The sequence below is a fragment of the Oncorhynchus mykiss genome, chromosome 10 (assembly GCF_013265735.2).
Source record: "Oncorhynchus mykiss isolate Arlee chromosome 10, USDA_OmykA_1.1, whole genome shotgun sequence".
NCBI lineage: Eukaryota > Metazoa > Chordata > Actinopteri > Salmoniformes > Salmonidae > Oncorhynchus > Oncorhynchus mykiss.
In genome coordinates, this window is record NC_048574.1 from 27,543,237 (window position 1) to 27,563,138 (window position 19,902).

Genomic DNA, 19,902 nt, shown 5'->3' on the forward strand with positions numbered 1-19,902 from the left:
ATCCTCTGGTATCAAGCCTGGCTTCCCAGCTAACCACTGAGCCTTGATGAATAGGCATCCAAAGGCATGAATAAAGAAAGTACGTCTTACATTTTCTCCCAACCATGTGATCGGGGAAAGCAATATGGTGGACACTTAGATGCAATCTACATACACTCGTGACCCATCCAATTCTATTAAATGAGGAAAAGGGGCCAGGAGAGATAAGAGCTACATAGCCACAGAAGGCTTCAGAGCAGCCACTTAGTTATGGTTTGAATCAAATAATACATCTTAAAAGTGCAACCTAACACACTAAACAATGATCATTTTATGTCCAATTAGCTTTTTTAGTTACACTACAGCTTTTCTTTGTAGAAATCGGATGTCAACTTCTAGCAGCAATTCTGAGGCTGAATGTAAAAGTTTAGCTTACTTCCACCATACCCATTTTATCTGTAGAAAGGATTCTCAGAATTGGGATATGGTTCCAAAGTAACCGGTCCCAAAGTAACCCACGACTGCTGTGCAGTGCCCCATTCTATCTGTACAACTCTGGTCAACGTTTTCACCACAAGATGTCAGTAGCAAGTCATTTGCAGCAGGCAATAAAGGATACGCTACATGATTTAGGATAGATTTTTGTGTATTTAACTGTTAACGAGCAACATTTCCTGTAAATTTCCTGTACAGTACCAGTCAAAAGTTGACACACATACTCATTCAAGGGTTTTTCTTTATTTTTACTATTTGACACTGTAGAATAATAGTGAAGACATCAAAACTATGAAATAACACATAGAATCATGTAGTAACCAAAAAAACTGTTAAACAAATAAAAATATATTTCATATTCTTTAAAGTAGCCACCCTTTGCCCCGATGACAGATTTGCACACTCTTGACATTCTCTCAACCAGCTTCATGAGGAATGCTTTTCCAACTGTCTAGAAGGAGTTTGCACATATGCAAATTATAATCCCAGTAAGCGCAAACCAGATGGGATTTTGACCAAGCAGAACATCAGCAGTATGGGTGGAAATGGTGTGAGGCAGGAGGAAAAACCCCCACTAGATTTGCATTCCTGGGGTTTATTCATTGAACGGCAATTAAATACACACTGTAAAACAAGGCAATTCTTATAAATTACATTTCCATAATAAAATAGTGATGTGCCATTCAGTTTAAAAGTTGACAAATATACACACACTTGTTTACAAATCTTTTAGAGACTCAGCAGTCAGTCACAGTTGATTACAGTGTTTAAGTAGAGTACATATGTCTGTGTGACAGCAGAGTGAGTGATGTTGAAGTATTACAATCTGGGGCTTATTCAGGTGATTCAAATGTTAAATGAATTGCAGATAGAAAAGGCATGTAGTAATAGAGTAAATATCACGCTGTAATCAAATTGAACTGTTAAGTGTTCCTTAAACATATACAAAATAATCTGCATTGATCTGAGCATTTCACCTTACTGAACATTCCCCAGGTATCATCCATCTTCCCCAGGTATCATCCATCTTCCCCAGGTATCATCCATCTTCCCCAGGTATCATCCATCTTTCACAATTACTTCTATGATGCACAACATGCCACAATCCATATCAGCAGTTCACTGGCATTTTGTACATAACACAGTAACTTGAGTCTTGGTCACTCTTTAGGTTTCACAGTTTGTAACATGTACCACTCTATCTGAAGAATAACTAAATGTTAGTCAGCATTTCCCAAATTCACCAGCAGCCATCTAAAAGTAAGATGCCTCTTTCCTCAGCACGACAAGGTGGAGAAGTTATCTTACGGTATCAAGGTGTGCCATCTGTGTCAGTGCAGCAGGGATGTAGAGGAGTACAGATTAGGGCCCAATGCCAACTCAGGCCATCTGATCTGAAGAGGGCTAGTCTAAAAGGAGTATGTGTATGCAGGAACATTGTAAAGACTTGGTTCCATTAAAGGTCCCTTAACTTAGTCCTTCCTTTTATCTATTAATTTAGATCTGTGAATGCTTTTGGGAAAGGGTCTAGGGGAAAAATGGACAAAAGCCTACTTGGCTTACAGTGTGTGAGAATGTTTAAAATGGTAGCAGTATAGACACGAGGGGGCTGCCAATTCCTGAACCTCGCCATAGTAAAGAGCCAATGACGGCTCAAAGCATTACAGAGAGGCGGGATCATTAGTTCAAGAAGCCCTCTTGCCTCCCATTCTGGAGAGATATTACCCAGCAAAACCTGGGGCGTCAGTGGCAGCCGGTCGTTTTCCATGTTGTCTGAGTCGATCGCAGAGAGGGCAGGTGGGCTGATCTCCAATGGGTACTTCTCCAGGATTTCCTGCACCTCTCGCTCTACACTCTCCTGCCAGGTGATCAGGTCACTCTGCATGCTCTGCGCCACCTCCAGAACCCTTTCCTGCCGGCTCCGCAGGCCTGACAGGAGATCCAGATTCTGGTTGACCTGGGCCAGGGCGGGTATGGAAGCGGCAGTGTCAATCTGTGGCCAGCCACTGTCCACCTCTGGCCTGCGAGGGAAGGCCTGGCCCAACATGTAGCTCTCAAAGTCCACAGGGTCCAAGTTGAGGGACTGGGCGTCCAGTTTTTCAATGAAGGCAACTGCACAGCACTAAACAGAGAGAGGACACAGGAGGTGAGCTATGAACCAAATGAGTGTGTGCTTGGTTCTCTTCACCTCGGTGTGGGCATGAGGGAGTGGTGTGAAGTGGCACAGAGACACGTACCAGGTTAGTGAAGTAGTATCCGTCCTCTCCATTCATGAGCCTGCTGGGATTGCAGAAGCAGGTGATGTACTGGATGTTGGATTGCAGGCGTGGTGGATTGGACTTCAGTACGATGTAGATTAGGGTGGGTAGGAAGTCGTCTGCCGAGGCTGGCTCACTTTTGGTGATCTTGATGGCGCTAAAGATGTGCTTGCTGCAGCGCGTGATGCACGCTAGCTCTCCCTTAGTACCCGCTTGGAGTCCATCTCGATGATGTCTGTAATGCAACACACAATTCATAATCCTGTTCACAATCCTGAAATGTGAAAATGTTTCCTATAGGTCAGATCATGTATGCTTTAAAATTGCGTAATATTGTATTGACTGCTGCTTTCTTGGCCATGTCTCCCTTGCAGAAGACACTGTGTCTTAATGAGCATTTTCTGGTTCAATAAAGGTTAAAAAACTAACAAAAAAGGCAACACACTGCAGAGTCCTCTGAACACTACCCATCATTTAAAGAGACATGTTTGGTTGAGTCCTAATGGGATTCTGTTTGACACCATCCATGACTCACCTGTTATGGCTATGACCACGTTGTCTGATACCGCTGGGATCTCCTCATCCACTGGCACACAGAGCATCTGAATGTCCACCCAGTGTAACGCCCTATACAACCCACACAGTGGTGGGTGAGACAGTGACAAACACCCACAGTGACACAAACACAAAGGGTCATTACCACGCACATTGACAGATACGGGAGGATAATTGCATGCATGTCTGCCCACAGTGACAAACACCCCAATTCATAAACAATTTAATACAACTGCCTGTCTTTCAGGAAGAAGATTGTAGTCCTTACCGTATCCTGTTCTGAGTGGCCAGGTCTTTCTTCTCATTGTCTGTGGTCTCGGGACAGAAGACGCTCTTATACAGGCGAGTCATAATGTACTTCTCCACCTCGTCCATCACTTGCTCCACACGCTCTGAAGTGCCTGGAAGGAAAACATTCCACATTAGGCTTAACTTTTGTATTACACACACTTGAAGTCGGAAGTTTACACACACACTTAGGTTGGAGTCATTAAAACTCGTTTTTCAACCATTCCACAAATTTCTTGTTAACAAACTATAGTTTTGGCAAGTCGGTTAGGACATCTACTTTGTGCATGACACAAGTTATTTTTCCAACAATTGTTTACAGACAGATCATTTCACTGTATCACAATTCCAGAATTTTTACTAGAATTAAATGTCAGGAATTGTGAAAAACTGAGTTTAAATGTATTTGGCTAAGGTGTATGTAAGCTTCCAACTTCAACTGGATGTGTAATATATATATATATATATATATATAAGAAAAAAGTATTTAATAAGAATATTTAATTCATTCAGATCTAGGATGTGTTATTTTAGTGTTCCCTTTATTTTTTTGAGCAGTGTGTATATGTGTATATATATATATATATATATATATATATATATATATATATATATATACACATATACACACTGCTCAAAAAAATAAAGGGAACACTAAAATAACACATCCTAGATCTGAATGAATTAAATATTCTTATTAAATACTTTTTTCTTTACATAGTTGAATGTGCTAACAACAAAATCACACAAAAATTATCAATGGAAATCAAATTTATCAACCCATGGGGGTCTGGATTTGGAGTCACACTCAAAATTAAAGTGGAAAACCACACTACAGGCTGATCCAACTTTGATGTAATGTCCTTAACACAAGCCAAAATGAGGCTCAGTAGTGTGTGTGGCCTTCACGTGCCTGTATGACCTCCCTACAACGCCTGGGCATGCTCCTGATGAGGTGGCGGATGGTCTCCTGAGGGATCTCCTCCCAGACCTGGACTAAAGCATCCGCCAACTCCTGGACAGTCTGTGGTGCAACATGGCGTTGGTGGATGGAGCGAGACATGATGTCCCAGATGTGCTCAATTGGATTCAAGTCTGGGGAATGGGCGGGCCAGTCCATAGCATCAATGCCTTCCTCTTGCAGGAACTGCTGACACACTCCAGCCACATGAGGTCTAACATTGTCTTGCATTAGGAAGAACCCAGGGCCAACCGCACCAGCATATGGTCTCACAAGGGGTCTGAGGATCTCATCTCGGTACCTAATGGCAGTCAGGCTACCTCTGGCGAGCACATGGAGGGCTGTGCGACCCCCAAAAGAAATGCCACCCCACACCATGACTGACCCACCGCCAAACCGGTCATTCTGGAGGATGTTGCAGGCAGCAGAATGTTCTCCACAGCGTCTCCAGACTCTGTCACGTGCTCAGTGTGAACCTGCGTTCATCTGTGAAGAGCACAGGGCGCCAGTGGCAAATTTGCCAATCTTGGTGTTCTCTGGCAAATGCCAAACGTCCTGCACGGTGTTGGGCTGTAAGCACAACCCCCACCTGTGGACGTCGGGCCCTCATACAACCCTCATGGAGTCTGTTTCTGACCGTTTGAGCAGACACATGCACATTTGTGGCCTGCTAGAGGTCATTTTGCAGGGCTCTGGCAGTGCTCCTCCTGCTCCTCCTTGCACAAAGGCGGAGGCAGCGGTCCTGCTGCTGGGTTGTTGCCCTCCTACGACCTCCTCCACGTCTCCTGATGTACTGGCCTGTCTCCTGGTAGCGCCTCCATGCTCTGGACACTACGCTGACAGACACAGCAAACCTTCTTGCCACAGCTCGCATTGATGTATCATCCTGGATGAGCTGCACTACCTGAGCCACTTGTGTGGGTTGTAGACTCCGTCTCATGCTACCACTAGAGTGAAAGCACCGCCAGCATTCAAAAGTGACCAAAACATCAGCCAGGAAGCATAGGAACTGAGAAGTGGTCTGTGGTCACCCCCTGCAGAACCACTCCTTTATTGGGGGTGTCTTGCTAATTGCCTATAATTTCCACCTGTTGTCTATTCCATTTGCACAAAAGCATGTGAAATTTATTGTTAATCAGTGTTGCTTCCTAAGTGGACAGTTTGATTTCACAGAAGTGTGATTGACTTGGAGTTACATTGTGTTGTTTAAGTGTTCCCTTTATTTTTTTTGGAGCAGTGTACATGTTGTCATACCCGTGGTATATGGTCTGATATACCACAGATGCACATTCAGCATTCAGGGCTAAAACCAACCAGTTTATATAATCCTCCCGCCCCTAGAATAGCCCTGCATGGTGGCGTTATTGACAAATAGTGTGCCCAACACATGGGCTATTCCAGCATCCAGATCAGAGCTGTCAAATACAATCAAGACTCTCAAATGGCATTGACGTTAATTTCACAATGTTGATCAGCGCACATTTGGATAAAAATGTCAAGAAGACAGGAAAGGGAGCGTACTGGAATTTATTCTGGATATTTGAAATAGCAATGCTTCTCTGGTGAGGCTTATGATTGTAGCGAGCGTGCATTTGCACACTGCAGTGCACAACAGAGGTGTTGTTTACATGTGCATTGGAGGTTTAATATAGCTAGCAAGCAATTTGTCTTCTCAGCTACAGTTTGAGTTGTGTATTGACTGGTCTCTTGGTTGATCTTAGTCGAGGAAATGTAGCTAGCTGCAGTGTTTGCCCGGTCTGAAACTAAAATGTGGCTAGCTCTTACCGTAGCTTGGACTATGGCGTAGCGAGATCGGCTTTCCAACACTATTGTAAACATTGTAAAGTTTGGTGTTGGTTTTGAACTGATTTAGCGAGCTATGTTTTGTGGAAGAATGTAGGACTGGCATTTGGATGTGAGCTTGCTAAAGTTAGCTAGCTTATATGTGAAGGCCAGCTGTTGTTGTAGGGAACAATTGAACCAAACATAGTTGCCCCCCCACAATAAAATAGCACACAGAGTGAGGAACAGATGAGATATGGCAAACATATCAGACACCGACATGTCACATAATTAACACAAGGTTGGGGAGAAACTGAAGAAAAAAAATGACTAAATCAGTTTTGAAAAACTATTACTTATAAATAAAAAATGTATGCAAAAAATATACATTGACATGTTTGTTTTCTCGATGATATTCAATTCAGCATTGAAAAAAGGTGCAAGTTTAAGTTAGTGCTGCCTGAGGGAATCTGACCACAATTCAGGGAGAACTACGATGACACACCAAATGCATTTGATTAATCATTTTTGTCTTCTAATGCCTCTTTTAAGGGAAAGTAATCAGATTACGTTACTGAGGTTGGGTAATTGAAAAGTTGTGTTACTGCTTACAAATTGACAGGTAACAACTGTAACAGATTACATTTAGAAAGCAACCTAACCAACCCATCACAGATCACAAGGTATCTATTTCATATCACAAGTCTACAGGCCTGAAATCTACCAAACACGTTTGCCATATCAGTCAAAGAGGATTCCGAGATTAAGACTATAGCCTTTGATATGGCTGAAAATGACATTGATAAGTCTAAGTCCTCATTGTCCTCAGTGGCCACTTGGTGAAGTGCTTAGGCCTCACTTGTATATTTACAGTAGATATTGATAGATATTTCTATTTGCAAATGAAACCAAAGGCATTATATAAAAGCTCAGACACACAGGTAGGATTGCCAAATGATCAATCTCTGTCGAGGGAAGAGCTCTTTTTTTCCCCCTTTCACATAGTGTATATTTATTTCTTCTAAACACATTTATGTTTGTAGGAAATGTCAGTTCTTGCACATTTTTTACAAATACTTACTTTTATGTTCACTAGCTGGACAGGCAAATGCCGCTGAGTACTAAACTGTAAACCAATCAAAAACTTGTGTACTATCGCTGTTGATCACGTCTGCCAATCGCGTTATCTGTGTTTCAGGTAGCAGACACAGTTCTGACAAACTGCTCAGGTAAAGGCTTTTTAAAAAATGTATTAAACTATTTAGTTATAGAAATGTGATACCATCAATGCAAGCTGTAAAATGACTCCTGACAGCAACCTTAGTACTGTAGCTAGCTATTTACAACAAGTAGATCTGTTGCTAGCAGGAGCAGATGGCATTATCGCTAGCTAGCATGTCATTCCAGGACAAGGAGCATTTTGGTTTTCAATTTATTCCAAGTAATAATTTAAGACTAGAAAAATCTATAGGACAAGTAGTGTATAACTAATACAGTCATCAAGGCAGGACCCAATAATGTCATACTGACAAATAAGAAATGCTACATTATCCATGTCAATAGTTGGAGTAGGATGATTGCAGAGCACCATGCCTCAGACTGTCAGGATGTTCATTTCCTAGCTCACAAACTACAGTCCTTTGCTGTGATGATTTATTTTTATTAATTCTGGTCTCTCATGATCAATTCAGATCTCCTGTGACCTGCTCCCAGATATCAACCAAGTGCTATTTACCAAGCATGGGCTGATTCACTCACCTGTGAGGAGAACTGTCCTACTACAGTCACTACTTAGACATTGAGACCACATATGCATTTGCCTGTTGTCTTTTCTGGATTTTGTCTTACACAGTCTAGTGCATTTTAGAGTTGAAGAACACTATTACAGATACACATTCTTGTTTGAGCATCTTTATTCATCATTGTCTCTCACTTATCTCCCATGGTCTATTCACCAAGTCCTACAGTTTGAATTAGCCCTGCCGTCACTATTTAGACCGCATTTGCCTGTTGTCTTTTCTTTGTGGGTTTTTGTCTTACACAGTCTTGTCAGGGCGGCAGGGAGTCTACGGTTAAGAACGTTGAATCGTACAAAATAGAAAAGATGTCTCACACTCAGTCATAGATATTAGAATAATTAATGGATTTTCAAGATTTTGGCACTGTTTACTTTCAGGTTAGTAGGAAGGTTTTAATCATTTAAAAACACAAATATACTCACATTCACTGAACATTTAGTATTTGAAACTCAAAACATTAATTTCCCAACTGATATTTCCACGGAATTGGGAGGCATGTTTTCATCTGGTTTAGAAAGCAAACTCTGGTTATCTTATTGCTTAGCACATTGTATTGGAATGAATGCTATACTGTATGTGTAAGCTATGCCATATGTATGGGCTAATATATATCTGCAGCTGTCGTTTTTAAACCTCTATTCTAGCATACGACACACACTTCTATCTACATTATTTTATTTGGGTTTCTTTGCAAAGTATAGGATTGAGCCATTAAGCCTGCAGATAGATATTTTAAAATAGACATAATCAGGCCAAAACATCATTCAACAATTGAACTCAGAGATATAGCTAATGAAACAAAAATTGACATTTACAGTAGCTGGCTAGGTTAGTCTAACATTGACTAGCTTTCAATAAATTGCCTAAATGGTAAACAGAGTTACCTCTTCAGTGCACTCGAAAGATTTAGATCTTATTTCAGTCTGGGAGCTAGCTATATCTGTTCCTCTTCATCAGATAACAGCTCACGTTATCATAGATAGAAGCAAGCCATTGGCTACCTTCATCACCAGGGGTATGTACGGGAGTTCTGATTGGTTCCAATTTTAGTAGTTTGACAAATTTGCCTGAGCGGCTAAGTTTCGAAATATACCTTTTTATGAGAAAATGTGCAAGAATTCAAGGTGCCAACAAATTTTGTCATCATAAGAATGTTTTACCATCATATCCCCCCCAAAAATCTGCTCCTCCCTCAACGGAAATTGATCAACTAAACATTTTTAAAGCTTTGGCCCACCACCTAAGAGTATTGGCAGTCAATCTCGTGTTTTCACTCAGCAAAAATCTTTGAAGTCGTCAGCCACTCAGCCTCGTTAAAATACCCCAAACTAGAAGGTGGCAGTAGCGTTGCTTGGCAATGCATATATCTGTGTATATTGCTTATGGTCTACATTCCAAGCTATCCGCGCTAATGTTGCTTTTTTGTAGAAAGCCCTAGCCAGATGACCACAGCGAGATAACTACCTAGCAAGATGACGTAGAAACAATTTAATTCACTTTCCATAATCACATACTGCCAGTGCAGCCCATAGCAAAATGTTGTTCTAGCTAGCTAACGTTAGAATATTCACTAGCTAGCATAACAAAGCTAGGTAAGGACACTGCCCTAACTTGGCAGCTAACACAGGCAGACGTTTCATGGAAATGGTATTATAATGTCAATACTAGCTACAGTGGTGGAGTTACAGCTTGGGGGAAGCATTTAGTGTTGTGTGCATTGCGTCTGTGCATTTAGCTAGCTACCATCCCATACATTGCATATGAAGTTTGACTTGCTTATCCGTGGATGTACGGAGAAAATACCCTACTTTTTTTTGTTGGCTCCCCCACATGGGGGTTCGTGCTCTCCAATTGGCTCAAAGTGAAGTTGTTCGCTACTGCCAAACATTGCGATTTTACAAGTAGAATCGGTAGGTTCGTCGTTACCGGGTCAGCATGCAGCAGCTACCGCGTTTGTCCTAGCAAGAGAAGGAATGGCCTCCCACTGCGATAAGTACTTATGCTTAAGCCTTCAAAAAGACCAACAGAACACTATTGTGGAGTAGAATGCACTATACTCCGTTATTTTGAAACGACACATTGGGACACAATTTTTTGTGAATCTTGTAAATGCATTGTATTTATATTTTTGTGATGCATTTTGTTACGTACACTGATTCCTTTATGGCAGATTGAGTCATGTTTGAACCCACCTTTAAAATTGGTCATGAGGCGGTCAGACATGTTCTGGTAGAAGTCTTGGACACACTCAAACAGCTCATCAGCGCCTAAGTCCTGAGAGATCAGAGGTCAAAGGTCATCCCAGGTATTTGTAATTGAATGTCAATGTCTGGTCAACAGGAGAGGAACTACATACCAAAATTGCATGTTCCAGATCAAATGTGGTAGCTTGAAATAAACTTTTCAATCTTAACATAACAGCTCTGTTTGTCCGTTTATATAACTGCATTCCTTTTCAACAACAGATATAACATAGACAAAATGGCTTTAAACTGACACGGTTCTGTAAAGCCAAGTGCAACAGACCTACTGATCTAGCCAATAAAAGCAAATTTTTCCAAACAAGAGAGCCTTGGGCTGTTTTTGCCATATAAAACAGCAATATTCCATTACAAAACATACACATAAAAGCTATTATTTCAGCTTAGTTTTTCAAGGCTGACCTTTGTTGAAAGAACATAAATATCTACACACTGCTGCATATTCTCCCATTCAGTTTATTAAGTTTCAGCTGGACGAAGACCTTTTGGTCAAAAGGTTGCAACAAAAATGTTACACACAAGCATAAATTGTGCAGGTATTTCTATCCTTTCAGATTATACAGTACCAGTCAAAAGTTGACACACCTATCCATTCCACCTTTTTACCATTTTCTACATTGTAGAATAATAGTGAAGACATCCAAACTATGAAATAACACATGGAATCATGTAGTAACCAAAATAATGTTTTATATTTGAGATTCTTCAAAGTAGCCACCCTTTGCCTTTGACAGCTTTGCACACTCTTGGCATTCTCTCAACCAGCTTCATGAGGTAGTCACCTGGAATGAATTTCAATTAACAGGTGTGCCTTGTTAAAGTTAATTTGTGGAATTTCTTTCCTTCTTAATGCGTTTGAGCCAATCAGTTGTGTTGTGACAAGGTAGGGGTGGTATACAGAAGATAGCCCTATTTGGTATAAGCCCAAGTACATATTATGGCAAGAACAGCTCAAATAAGCAAAGAGAAATGACAGTCCATCATTATTTTAAGACATGAAGGTCAGTCAATCTGGAAAATGTCAAGAACTTTGAATGTTTCTTCAAGTGCAGTTGCAAAAACCATCAAACACTATGATGAAACTGGCTCTCATGAGGACCACTACAGGTAAGGAAGACCAGGAGTTAGCTCTGCTGCAGAGGATAAGTTCATTAGAGTTACCAGCCTCAGAAATTGCAGCACAAATAAATGCTTCAGAGTTCAAGTAACCGACACATCTCAACAGCAACTGTTCAGAGGAGACTGCGTGTAATCAGGCCTTTATGGTCAAATTGCTGAAAAAAATAATATTCACTAGTAAAAGGACACCAATAATAAGAAGAGACTTACTTGGGCCAAGAAACACGAGCAATGGATATTAGGCCGGTGGAAATCTGTCCTTTGGTCTGATGAGTCCAAATTTGAGATGTTTGATTCCAACTGCTGTGTCTTTGTGAGACGCAGAGTAGGTGAATGGATGATCTCCACATGTGCTTCCCACCGTGAAGCATGGAGGAGGAGGTGTGATGATGTGGGAGTGCTTTGCTGCTGACACAGTCTGTGATTTATTTAGAATTCAAGGCACACTTAACCATCATGGCTACCACAGCAATATGCCATCCCATCTGGTTTGCGCTTAGTTTTTCAACAGGACAATGACCCAATACACCTCCAGGCTGTGTAAGGGCTATTTGACCAAGAAGGAGAGTGATGGAGTGTTGCATCAGATGACCTGGCCTCCACAATCACCCGACCTCATCCCAATTGAGATGTTTTGGATGAGTTAGACCGCAGAATGAAGGAAAAGCAGTCAACAAGCGCTCAGCACATGATTCCATATGTGTTCATAGTTTTGATGTCTTCACTATTATTCTACAATATAGAAAATAGTAAAAATAAAGAAAAACCCTTGAATGAGTAGGTGTGTCCAAACTTTTGACTGGTACTGTGTTTTTTACCCTGCGCATGGAAAATCATTGAAAACTATTGAATGCTCGTTCAACGGACCTTTTTGTTGGCCATGATCTCGATGAAGGCACTGCTCTGCATGTGGACTTCTCAGCTTGGCTTATGCAGGGTCTTCAGAAATTCCACAAAGTCTCTGGAGAAGCGGTCTATCTCGATGCTGGACTGGCGTCTGATCGAGGGGCTGGGGGTCTTGCCCTCCTGGTTCTCTGAGGGGAAGACACCATGACTTGTGTTGTTTTCATAATGTTATCCCATGCCTTTCTCATCATGGTTGCTCTCGCTAACTGCAGGCCTCCAGACTGCGACCATTTAGTCACATTTTGCGACACTTTTATTTGGCTGTCCCAGTTAACTTTTTAATTGGTCTCACTAGTGCGAGCTGCACATTATACCTGGTCACTTCAATTAAAAGTGGGCAGATAAATTATAATTTTTGTAGTATTCTTTGGGCGGATAAAACCATGAATTTATAAAGTGCATTATCCTTATGATTCCTTGAATAGAAGTGTCTGACCTGCTGCTGTGCCTGCTTGTTTCGCTGGGGCCGGCTGCTGTAATGAGCCTCTCACAATCGCTCTCCCCCTCGTGATTGTATAACATTTAAAAATGCAATTGAAGGGTGGAAGAAAAAAACACTTTGGAAGCAACTAGTTGTCCATATTTATAGAGAGGAGGGTCTCAGCTTTCTGTAAGTATATATCTTTTATTTCTCAATTCTCATTATTGAGCTCAAAAGCACAATAAAGATATCGGATATGGCTTTGAATTACGTAGCGTGTGCAAAATTGCGTGTCGGACTCGCGACTGCACTGGCGTCATTGCATTTCTTAGGACATTACGTTTAATTGTTAGATTAAAATACTGAACAAAAATATGAATGCAACAATTTCATTGATTTAACTCACTTATAGGAGAAAATCAGTCAATTTAAATAATTTCAATAGGCCCCAATCTATGGATTTCACATGACTGGAAATACAGATATGCATCTGTTGGTCAGAGATACAGTACCTTGATAAAATAATAAATAGGCCTCAGGATCTCGTCATGGTATTTTTGTGCATTCGAATTGCCATAGATAAAATGCAATTGTGTTTGTGGTCCGTAGCTTATGCCTGCCAATACCATAATCCCACCGACACCATGGGGGCACTCTGTTCACAATGTTGACATCAGCAAACTGCTCGCCCACACGACGCAATACATGTGGTTGTGAGGCCGGTTGGACATACTGCCAAATTCTCTAAAACGACATTCGAGGTGGCTTTTGGTAGAGAAATGAACATTCAATTCTCTGGCAACAGCTCTGGTGGACATTCCTGCAGTCAGCATGCCAATTGCACACTCCCTCAACTTAAGACATCTGTGGCATTGCTTTTTAGTGTGATACAACTGCACATTTTAGAGTGTCCTTTTATTGTTGCCAGCACAAGGTGAGCCTGTGTAATGATCATGCTATTTAATCAGCTTCTTGATATGCCACACCTGTCAGGTGGATGGATTATCTTATCAAATTAGTGCACAAAATTAGAGAAATAAGCTTTTTGTGCGTATGGAACATTGTTGGAATCTTTTATTTCAGCTCATGAAACATTGGACCAACACTTCATATGTTGCTTTTATATTTTTGTTCAGTGTACATGGCTACTAGCTGTTGGTGTTATAAACTCAGCAAAAAATGTGTCCCTTTTTCAGGACCCTGTCTTTCAAAGATAATTAATACAAATCCAAATAACTTCACAGATCTTCATTGTAAAAGGGTTTAAACACTGTTTCCCATACTTGATTAATGAACATGAGTGTAGTCTCATGTTAGTAGTGCTTCTACACCTGCATTGCTTGCTGTTTGGGGTTTTAGGCTGGGTTTCTGTACAGCACTTTGAGATATCAGCTGATGTACGAAGGGCTATATAAATACATTTGATTTGATTTGATTTAGTCTGGCCCAGGAGTGTGAAGGTGAACGGAAAGGCACTGGCACAACGAACCGCCCTTGCTGTCTCTGCCTGGCCGGTTCCCCTCTCTCCACTGGGATTCTCTGCCTCTAAACCCTATTACAGGGGCTGAGTCACTGGCTTACTGGTGCTCTTCCATGCCTTCCCTAGGAGGGGTGCGTCACTTGAGTGGGTTGAGTCACTGATGTGATCTTCCTGTCTGGGTTGGTGCCCTCCCTTGGGTTGTGCCGTGGCGGAGATCTTTGTGGGCTATACTCGGCCTGGTCTCAGGATGGTAAGTTGGTGGTTGAAGATATCCCTCTAGTGGTGTGGGGGCTGTGCTTTGGCAAAGTGGGTGGGGTTATATCCTACCTGTTTGGCCATGTCCGGGGGTATCGTCGGACGGGGCCACAGTGTCTCCAGACTCCTCCTGTCTCAGCCTCCAGTATTTATGCTGCATTAGGTTGTGCCGGGGGGCTAGGGTCAGTCTGTTATATCTGGAGTATTTCTCCTGTCTTATCCGGTGACCTGTGTGAATTTAAGTATACTCTCTAATTATTTCTTTCTCTCGGAGGACCTGAGCCCTAGGACCATGCCTCAGGACTACCTGGCCTGATGACTCCTTGCTGTCCCCAGTCCACCTGGCTGTGCTTCTGCTCCAGTTTCAACGGTTCTGCCTGCAGCTATGGAACCCTGACCTGTTCACCAGACCTGCTGTTTTCAACTCTCTAGAGACAGCAAGAGCGTTAGAGATACTCTGAATGATCGGCTATGAAAAGCCAACTTTACTCCTGAGGTGCTGACCTGTTGCACCCTCGACAACGACTGTGATTATTATTATTTGACCCTGCTGGTCATCTATGAACATTTGAACATCTTGGCCATTTTCTGTTATAATCTCCACTTAGCACAGCCAGAAGAGGACTGGCCACCCATCATAGCCTGGTTCCTCTCTAGGTTTTTTCCTAGGTCCTGGCCTTTCTATGGAGTTTTTCCCAGTCACCGTGCTTCTACACATGCATTGTTTGCTGTTTGGTGTTTTAGACTGGGTTTCTGTACAGCACTTTGAGATATCAGCTGATGTAAGAAGGAATTTATAAATAAATTTGATCATGCACCAGTGGAACAGTCGTTAAGACACTAACAGCTTACAGACGGTAGGCAATTAAGGTCACAGTTTTGAAAACTTAGGACACTAAAGAGGCATTTACTGACTGAATAACACCAAAAGAAAGATGCCCAGGGTCCCTGCTCATCTGCGTGAACGTGCCTTAGGCATGCTGCAAGGAGGCATGAGGACTGCATATGTGGCTAGGGCAATAAATTGCAATGTCCGTACTACGAGACGCCACAGGGCGACAGGACGGACAGCTGATCGTCCTCAGTGGCAGACCACGTGTAACAACACCTGCACAGGATCGGTACATCCAAACATCACACCTGCAGGACAGGTGCAGGATGGCAACAACAACTGCCTGAGTTACACCAGGAATGTACAATCCCTCCATCAGTGCTCAGAGCCTGTTGTAAGGCAGGTCCTCACCAGACATCACCAGCAACAACGTCACCTACGGGCACAAACCCACCATTGCTGGACCAGACAGGACTGGCAAAAGTGCTCTACACTGACGAGTCGCGGTTTTGTCTCACCAGGGGTGATGGTCGGATTCGCGTTTATCATCAAAGGAATGACAGTTACACTGAGGCCTGTCCTCTGGAACAGGATTGATTTGGAGGTGGAGGGTCTGTCATGGTCTGGGGCAGTGTGTCACAGCATCATCGGACTGAGCTTGTTGTCATTGCAGGCAATCTCAACGCTGTGCATTACAGGGAAGACATTCTCCTCCGTCATGTGGTACCCTTCCTGCAGGCCCATCCTGACATGATCCTCCAGCATGACAATGCAACACTGCTCGTTCTGGGTGTGATTTCCTGCAAAACAGAAATGTCAGTATTCTGCCATGACCAGCGAAGAGCCCGGATCTCAATCCCATTGAGCACGTCTGGGACCTGTTTGATCGGAGGGTGAGGGCTAGGGCCATTCCCCCCAGGAATGTCCGGGAACTTGCAGGTGCCTTGGTGGAAGAGTGGGGTAACATCTCACAGCAAGAACTGGCAAATCTGGTGCAGTCCATGAGGAGGAAATGCACTGCAGTACTTAATGCAGCTGGTGGCCACGCCAGATACTGACTGTTACTTTTGATCCCCCTTTGCCCAGGGATACATTATTCCATTTCTGTTAGTCACATGTCTGTGGAACTTGTTCAGTTTGTCTGTTGAATCTTGTCATGTTCATACAAATATTTACACATGTTAAGTTTGCTGAAAATTAACGCAGTTGACAGTGAGAGGACGTTTCTTTTTTTGCTGAGTTTAATTATAGTTAGTCTAGTGTTTTGAGTTTCCACTTCTTCAGATGGTGAATTAGCACTAGTTGAATTAGGCCTATATATAATATTAGTCAAACAGAAAGAATCTGCATTTTCTTCTCTCTCTATTGAACAAAAAAATATAAAATTGACTGCAAAATAACTAAAATATCATAATTGTCAACCCAAAATTCATGACAGTCACTGGATTAGGTTGCATAATATCACAATACTCTCTCAGTAGTCTATTACACGTCTTAATAAAGCATTGTGATTGACTTTAGAACGACTTCATAAGACTCAAATGTATTCTATTGTGTGACGCTGCAGAATGTTTTTATGGGGGTGCCACAAAACAAAGTTAGTGGCACCAGTGCCACCCAGGATTTTTTTTGGTCTGAAGCCCTGAACTGACAGCCTCAAGTAAAGAAGGTAAACAGGTCAGAAGGGTTTAAAACCAAGACGCTGACAGGTCTAACCTGTTTGTCTTTACATAAGAGCTGGGGCGATGTCAGACCCAAATATGCAATCAATAGAATTCCATCCTGTACAAATAACCAGATTCTTTACACCCACTTTTGCTGGTGATTGTGTTCTTGCATTGTTGGGAGTTTCAGGGGACTATAAAATGGACAGTTCTCTCTATTCTGTAGAAGTGTTTCTACAACTAGAGAGAGAATGACAGACACCCACCTCTGAGTCTGGCCACCAGTGCTGCCAGTATAATGACCATACGCAAGAGGAGGACATTATGAACATTATGAACATTATGAGCAACATGAAAAAGGGACTTTTGTTAAATACACAATTCACATCTAACACATTTTTAAAAAGCAACCAGAGCAGGGAAGTCAATTTGATGGACAAGTCTCTCAGCCAATTAGACTGAGCGGGTGCCACTATGGTGAGACTACTGGAACATCTTAATACCACCATGTTGGAGGGTAACATTAAGTCAACTACACTAGTAAAGCCCTAATGAGTTCCTAGTTGGTTTTAAAACTACAGGGATTAAAATGGGGGCACTACCCACTGCAAATATAATCTCCAATGGTAGAAGCAATTACTGTACCTTCTGTGGGGAAGTCCATTTCCCAAGGAGGGGTAAACATTCCTCTCCAGTCTCTGAGGCCTGTCACCTTCTCTCCCTCACTGGGGGCTGAGAATGAGATGGCAGGGCCAATTGGGGCCACAGGGCACGGGAAATGGGGGGCATACAAGAGAGAATGGGTAGATTTGAGAGATGTGGGCGAAGGTGGAATGGGTGTGGGTAGGGAGAATATTGGACAACAAATGAATGACTTCATTGATCAACAAACAATGGCATTGACAGATAAGTGCAGAATGAGTGGTTCAGAGAGAGATAGGAGGGGGGTTGTTTGGTTTGGGAAACAATTGCATTATCATGAGAGAGAGTGGGTACCTTCTTTTTTTTTCTAAAGAAAGACGATCTAACTCCGCAAAGATAAATGTCCCCAAGGGACTTTGAACTTTGCACATTGTTCTCAATAGCCTTGGGGCCATTGTATAGGAGCTTACCTTACAGTTAGGGTGTCACTAAATAGACCTAGGTATAATAGGCTGTAATGGGCTTGGAGGGAACAGAATACCTTGTAGATCAATCACCCTGTGAGCGGGTCATGCCCTGCTTAGGAGCCTCCGGGATCACTGCCAAGGAAGTGAGCCGATGAGACAATTACTAGGCTGATACACCGGGGTGGAAAGTGTGTGTCAAAAACTGCACTGGAGAAATGCCATTGAGATAACTCAGGCTTTAACGTATAAGAGGGAATGCAAAGCGGTCTTTATGAGTTTTCAGAGTCAGTCAGTCACCTTTCTTGGGGGCTGTCCGTGATGAGGGACTGAAGAACTTCTTCACGTGCACGTCTTCTCATTGGTCTTCCTTTCCTCGAACTTGGAGAAGGGGGCAAGAGAGGCCTGGGGTTGAGCCTGTGGCTGAGACTGGGCCCCCTGGATACTGGCATAGGCAGCCTCCTCCTCCTTCTGCAGCCTGAGGTAAACCAGGGGGAACAACTGGTGATAAAACTGTTTTACTTGAGGCTATTATTCAACAAACCGCTGGTGTCCTGTTTTAATTACAATGTATGGAGGGAAAGTAAGTGTTGGACAAAGCTAGTAAAAATTGACATTTCATTAATGCCCAAAAACTTTTGATTATCATGTATAAATCCTCTACTAAATGTCTCAAGCTAGAATAGGATGTGGATAAGAAAAACCAGCTTGATTCTGCTGGCCAGTGACCTGGGGCTGAAAGTTGGCATTCCCTAACATAGTGAGGCATCCCACATGAAACTGTGGTGTAAAAAAAGTATCTACCATGCCACTGAGGAAGGGCATACGTTTCAGCCTGAACCTTGGAGAAAAAGAATGCACCACAGCACTGACAACACATTGCAATTGATTATAACCTTTCACAGGTGGGCCTACTAACTTCTCAGTCTTCCTGGATCTGCTTCTGTCGGGCTCGCTGGTACTCTTCCCGCCAGCACTTGGAGCACAGGCCCTGCCAGGCCGCATTGCCATAGTAACCACAGCACTTGTTGCAGAGCAGCTCCGACTGGTCCATGTGGATCCCACGGCGCGCTCTCCGCTGACTCATCTCGCTGCCTGTATGGAGGAAACTCAGCAGAGCTGGCTGGCTGCTGGCAAGGAAAAACTGCATCATGTTTGGGTTGTTTGAGACCAACTGGGACATTGCGCTAAATACTTGTCATCCAGAGTCACATTTATTTATATTTTTTCCAAGCTGTAGCACACAATATTTTACTTACTGCAGGTTTTTAAAGAACCAAAAGAGTCTGCGTCGTGTTCATTTCTGCTACGGTGTCATTCCACTTCAAAAAGCACTGAGAAATTAATCCAATTGATTGCACCCAAATGGCCAATTATAATTTATAGGATACATATAATAGTCAATAAATATAGTACCTTTTATTTAACTAGGCAAGACAGTTAAGAACAAATTATTGTTTACAATGACAGACTACCCTGGCCAAGCCCTAACCCAGACAATGCTGGGCCAATTGTGCGCCGCCCTATGGGACTCCCAATCACAGCCGGTTGTGATACAGCCTGAAATCAAACCAGGTCTGGAGTGACGCCTCTATCACTGAGATGCAGTGCCTTAGACCGCTGCGCCACTCAGGAGCCCAACATCTGATTTGGATCAAACTTTTTTCCAACAATGAGTTAGACATGAGGAATCCAGTGAATCTCCCCTCCCAAAGATGATGTCCATGCATCGTTTTTGCAC

At 42.6% G+C, this 19,902-nt stretch overlaps 1 pseudogene across 1 annotated transcript; it reads right to left on the reverse strand.

Annotated features, from left to right (window-relative positions):
* Positions 1-817: 817 nt before the first annotated feature.
* Positions 818-19,697, reverse strand: LOC110533586 (annotated as a pseudogene). The gene is made up of 10 exons (XR_005053610.1): positions 19,421-19,697; positions 19,058-19,291; positions 18,462-18,639; positions 14,971-14,973; positions 12,365-12,531; positions 10,310-10,391; positions 3,556-3,688; positions 3,268-3,359; positions 2,712-2,967; positions 818-2,596 (listed from the first exon to the last, which is right to left on the reverse strand). The product of XR_005053610.1 is annotated as a rab5 GDP/GTP exchange factor-like (transcript).
* Positions 19,698-19,902: the final 205 nt, after the last annotated feature.